Source organism: Helianthus annuus, chromosome 3 (genome assembly GCF_002127325.2).
Source record: "Helianthus annuus cultivar XRQ/B chromosome 3, HanXRQr2.0-SUNRISE, whole genome shotgun sequence".
Classification (NCBI taxonomy): Eukaryota; Viridiplantae; Streptophyta; class Magnoliopsida; order Asterales; family Asteraceae; genus Helianthus; species Helianthus annuus.
In genome coordinates, this window is record NC_035435.2 from 114,533,013 (window position 1) to 114,539,438 (window position 6,426).

The 6,426-nt window shown below is 35.9% G+C and overlaps 1 long non-coding RNA gene across 1 annotated transcript; it reads left to right on the plus strand.

Annotated features, from left to right (window-relative positions):
- The first annotated feature begins 3,205 nt into the window (after nt 1-3,205).
- LOC118490617 lies at nt 3,206-4,071 on the plus strand. Its single transcript, XR_004889579.1, has 2 exons — nt 3,206-3,314; nt 3,790-4,071. It is a non-coding gene; the product is annotated as an uncharacterized LOC118490617 (long non-coding RNA).
- The last annotated feature ends 2,355 nt before the right edge of the window (nt 4,072-6,426 follow it).

The following is a 6,426-nucleotide window of genomic DNA, read 5'->3' on the forward strand; positions in this document are numbered from 1 at the left end:
GTCCGTGGAACTTGTAAATAATATTTTACAACTTAAATAAGCTTGGAGATATCATTGGGATATCCGAAACACAAGTTACCGGTGTTTCATCGCAACGTACGGAACTTGTCCCCTTTTTTTATCCGAGGGACTAGTAAACAATATTCGTATCACCTTAACGCCTAAACAAATCTTCTAGCGAACTAGTTAGCGATATTTTGGTGTCGTAAATGCCTTGAATAAACGCTATAAACCATCGCTCCCGGTATGATATAACACTTTTTATACAATACCCGATATCGAACCGACGAGCGAGCTAGTGGCATTTTTACAATCCAAAATTTATACCCACTAAACTAGTGAACTAGTTATGACTAGTTAACATCCTAAATCATGTTTAACAACCTAACTAATCTAATTAACCTAATGACTAAAATATCTACTCAATTAACATTATATGTGCACATGTTTAAATAAAAAAATAATAAAATAATAATGGCCATATCTTAAGACCATACATCACGACCATACTCCTCAAATCATGCTAGATTTTGATGATGCATGAGTATGGTAAGGAAGATTATTTGTTGACCACAAATTTCAAGAGTTTTGGAAGTTATAACACACTATCACTTCATCTCTCCTTACCTACACATCAAAAAAAAAAAAAACAATTACAAACACTTTCCTTGCTCTCTCTCTAGTCACGGCTAACATACTCACACACACTACACAAGTTTTCATTTCATAAACACCCATTTTCTAGACTATTTCAAGCCTTTTCTAGATGAATTAAGGAACGACCTAGCATGGAGTTGCACTAGGAGTTGTTCTTGGCACTTTGAAACTTCAACATCATCATCTTCTCCATTTTTTTGGTGCTTCTTTAACACTGTGCAAAGTTGTAAGACACTCCTTGCCATTTTCAAATTACTTATAATATCTAGATTATGTACAAAATGTTCATCTTGAACCCTACACCAAAAACAAACTTAAAAACTCTAACCTCACATAAAAAGTCTACTAATGTGATATATTATGTGTAGATTATGTTGTTTTGTGCTAGATGATACTTATGTTTATGTTGATTATGTTAAAGTAGGTTATTTACATGAATGATCTTGCATGTTTAAGAACAAAAATAAAGATTTAAACATTTTGATGTTTAAATCTAATCAAGATCATCAATCCTATGATCCATGAACTTTACTACAATCTAAAAACAAGTTACAACATATATGTGATTTTTGTAGAAATTAAAGACCATGATTTTTACTAAGAATATGTTAAAAAGGGTGGTCTTAACAAGTTGTTTAAAAGAAAGAACAACATGGAAATTTTCTTAAGAAATAATATGTCTTTTTTTTAGGATCTTCTTAATATAATCTAAAAATGACACTATAAATTTTTAAAAGTGTGTTTAAAAATATACAAAAAGTTCATGGAAATAAGGATATTATTAGTAGGATTCTTCATGCAAAGTTGATGGAATGAAACTTGGTTTGGATGGATCATGATTAAGGGTGCTAAACATGCTTAAAAACGCGTTTTAAAACGTGGGGAAAACGCCATAGTTTAGGGGAAACTATGGCGAAATTTTTCTAAAATATTAATTGCGTTTAAAAAGAGATTAACGGGGTGATTAACATGGTTAATCGCGATTAGTAAACTTAATTGTGATTAACGACCCTAATCATGATTATACAAACCCTAATGACGATGGTTAAGTCTTAACCATCCAAGAGTTTATATAAACTCAAAAAGATATTTTTATAACATAAAAGAAGTAAATTATAAGTATAACAAATAAATATAATTTTTTTTAGAAAATTATATGTATAAACTTCAAATACTTTATTTGGTGCATAAAGTGTGTATATTACGTGTATGTACTAGCTTTAGGAATACATACAAAAATGTTACATATAATGCACATGAAAAATATACACTTACACCACGACGAAAACCTCACGAATATTCGCGAATATAACAACGGTTGCGAACCTTCTCACTTACTAATAGTATACACTTGTGTGATACCAAAACTCAAGGCGCAAACATAGGACGATGAATCTCGAACGGCGGACATCGGACGACACCTTATGCTTTATCGACGAAACGGACGTGGCGACACCTCGAAAGGTTACTACGACGCTCGACAACTTCGACAGAAAAACTACATATATTAACCGGTCGTTATGACAAGTCTAAAAATAAAATAATTTAGACACTTCATATATATATATTAACGACAATGAAAGATCGGAAAGCTCAATAACAAAAATAACACTAAGTGTGATTATTATAGTTTACTAGTATGTTACTCAATGCTTAATGAAATATTACAAAAATTCAACAACAATAAAAATTGGGCCAACTTACAAATATTGGGCTAAAACATGAAATATTGGGCTAGGCCCAACATCCTAATTAAATGGGCAAATGCCCATTTCAATAAACAAATACATAAGCCCAATAACACAAAAGTGGGCTAGGCCCAATGTAAAATACATGTATATTTTTAGTAAAAATATATTGTGAAAATACACTACAAATACGGTATACTTACACGTATAAATACAGTATACCAGACGTATAAATACGGTATACCTACATGTATAAATATGGTATACCACATGTATTAATACGGTATACCACACATATAAATACGGTATACTACACGTATAAATACGGCATACGTATACATACAAAATACGTAAATACATAACGATGTACTCATATACACTTGTTAAAGTGTACACTCACAATAAATACCGTACATGTACATTAACATATACACGATGTTAAAAATAAATATTTTTAACAACTATATCTTAAAAAGATATACATATACATATATATTTGTGAAACAAATATATACCTAAAACAAACCGATCATACGTATACATGTGAACGACGTTCACTGAACTTAAAATATGTATTTTTGAGGAATATATATTTCATACAACAAACATGCGTCGTGCACGGCACAAAGACGCTATTGGACTCGGTCCACTTATACTTGTACGACACAAGGACTTATACATGCTATACCCATAAATACTCGTGCGAAGCACGGATACATACAAAGGGCGATGCCTGTTCTAACACATTATGAACTCAAGAAGTGTATATATATATATAATAAAACGAACATACGAAACAAATGTCAACATATTTAAAATACACAAGGGTTCCATATACAATAATGTTCAAGATGAGCAACGTGTACATAAATTAACATAAACCCAAGTGTCTAATGAGTTAGAGCACTTGTAGGTTATTACGCGCTAATTGGATACCCGAACTGCTAGCATACATACGGACGCAAACTTGTGAGTTCATGTCCCCCTTTTCTTTAAACGTTTTTGGTTTTACAACTCTCGGGGGGAAATACATGTTACTATGGTATGGTTAAGCAACAAAATGAATTAGTAGATCACGTGCGAATAGGCTGATACTTAAAGCACCATTAATCTTGTTTAAGACCACGGAACAAAGGGGGTAGATCTATCGGGTACAGGGCGAGCCCCACTCATGGGTCCTTGTGTGGCCACATGGAGTTTCCTTTGTTACCCTCGCCGGGTGGACCGGTACTAAATCGCTTACGGGTTGGTGGCTTCCTATGTCGGCACACATATTAATGTCCTAGCTACACATTAATGATCAACATGTTCATTTACGCTTTACATACCAGATTTCGATACTTGAACTTTCAAATGTTTTACAGATTCATTTGATGATTACGAACTTAAAACACATGAACTCGCTCAACTTTTGTTGATGTTTTCAAACTTACATGTATTTCAGGTAACTAAGTGGATCTTGGTGCAACAAATTATGAAGTTTCAAGTTTACTATGAAGACGATGTCATCCGTATTTTGGAGGGTTTGATCCATATATCCCGTCTTCGAACGGGACATAGGATGCAAAACCTCGTTATTTCAAAAACTTTATTTTGAACAAGTCTTGTTTGTAGAACTTATAAACTTATGTTGTCTTTTGCTACAAAACAACTTTTGACTTGTATCTTTACATTATGGAATGGATGAACATCGTGTATGTTTTATATCATATAGTTTGTTTACTTACATCGTATGCTGTGGAAACCGATCAAGTCACACTACGCGCTTCCGCCTTTGACACGGGTGTGACAGGTTGGTATCAGAGCTTCGATTGTAGTGAACCAGGATTCCTTCTCGAGTCTAGTCTACAATCACTAGGATCCTCTCATGAAACGGATTTACAAAATGCATGGTTTTCATTGCATACACAAAGCACAAGATCCACTACCCAAAACGTATTTCAAAAATAAATAAATAGATAATGTCCTCGCATTGTCTAGGCGACATTAATTGGGGCTTAGTCTATGTGGGATAGACTTGATAAACTAGATCGACTCGCACAACTTACGTGGTTATATTTGACAATCATATAATTGTACATACATATATATATATATATATATATATATATATATATATATATAATAAATAATGAGATTATTTATTGATATATACATACATGTTGTACGGATTATTTTTGCCTGGGTACTATAGCTTCATCTGCTAGTATTGGTGGTTACGACGACCCTGACTTTATGGATACCTCTTTGGACTAGTTCATGCACTTTGCAGAAGACATCCCTGTGGAGGACGATGTTTTAGCCGCGCCACTCCTGTTCCACGAAAGCATCATTATTGGCCATTCCGATGGCGATCATCGCGTAGCGATATTGCCAAATGTTGCGATCCACCTAACTGTTGCTCCCTTTATTATGGAGTTATTTAATGACGAGGACGAGATCCCCACCTTGCAGCTATAGGTTGAGACTCTCTGTAGGGGAATCTGGAGATGGAGCGTCATGCTGACGCAATGCCATCATCACCCCTAGCCTACCCTCCGCCATCTATTCCACTACCACCATCATCACCACCACACCATACCTCACCTATTGACCTTGACATCTTCATTAGAGCACACGTCTTAGCGCTCTAACAGCAGACGAGTGCCTTTCTTGCAGTATTTTTTTAAGCTTGGGGAGGAGCGTACCTATCTTCGTAGCCTAATCTTCCCTACCCTCTCCCATCCCCCCTACCCTTAAGGTATTTATTTGCAAGCACTTATGCTTAGGACTAGAAGACCCACTCTTGAGGGATATATGAAGACTATGTACTAGCTACGACACTTGAAGACCTTGAAGAACAATGTGGAGAAAAATATTTTGCCACTTTTATATATATATAAACTTGCATGACCGGGGTAATGTAGCCTCGTGCCCTTTTGTTTTCTTCACAAAACAATGTATCAAGTTGTCGATATATATATATATATATATATATATATATATATATATATATATATATATATATATATATGAAAGTTCAGTATTATATTTTCTTTATTTGCACATTGTGCTTTATTCTATGCGTGATTGATTGGTTGTGGATTATTGTTGGGTTGGATGGTGTGATGATTAGTATTTTTTTTTAGCCGACAATATTTATCATTATTAAATATTTGTCTAACCCGTTCGTTACTTGTGTGTGGAAGACTATGGCACCGAAACGGAGGAACCTTAGGCGCGACACCTCAGACCCTATGCCTACTACACAGGCAGAACTGAATCAGCTCCTTGAAGAGCGAATCTCGCAAGCAATTGCCCAATATGAGGCCAACCGCAATGAACACAGTGGCGGATCTGGTGGAACTGGCGGCCAAGGTCAGGGAGGCACATCTGGTGGCAACACCACAAATGGTAACAGAAAGTTGTTTTTATAACAACTTAAATGTTACATCTCCTATTCTAATCGTGCATTCTCATGTTTGTCGTTTATATAATATGTCTATTCAACGTTTCAGGGTGCACGTACAAACAATTTCTCGACTGCAAGCCTCTCAATTATGATGGTACTGGAGGTGCAGTGGCATTTGTACGATGGACAGAGAAAACTGAGTCCACTATTCGCATGAGCCGATGCACTCCTGAACAGACAGTGGTTTACGCTACAGGGCTATTTGTGGATGAAGCTCTAACCTGGTGGAACCTTCAGGTTCAAACTCTAGGAGACGTTGCAGCCTACGGGCTAACTTGGGAAGAATTAAAGGAACGCATGAGAGAAAAATATTGTTCTAGAGCTGAGCTGCAAAAGCTGGAGACAGAATTTTGGCACCTTGAAATGGTAGGTGCCGACGTTTCAGGATACACCCAGAGATTTCATGACTTATCACGAGTGATTCCGTATATGGTCACTCCGGAATTCAAAAGAGTCGAACGATACATATGGGGTCTTCACCCTGAGATCAGGAGTCTAGTCAGCTCGGCACAACCTACCACCATAACTCAAGTTGTTACCTTAGCAGTGAGCCTCACTGAGGAGGCAGTGAGAATGGAGAAGATTCCTGCGAAGGGTTCGGAAAAGAAAGAGACTCACGTAGAGTCTACT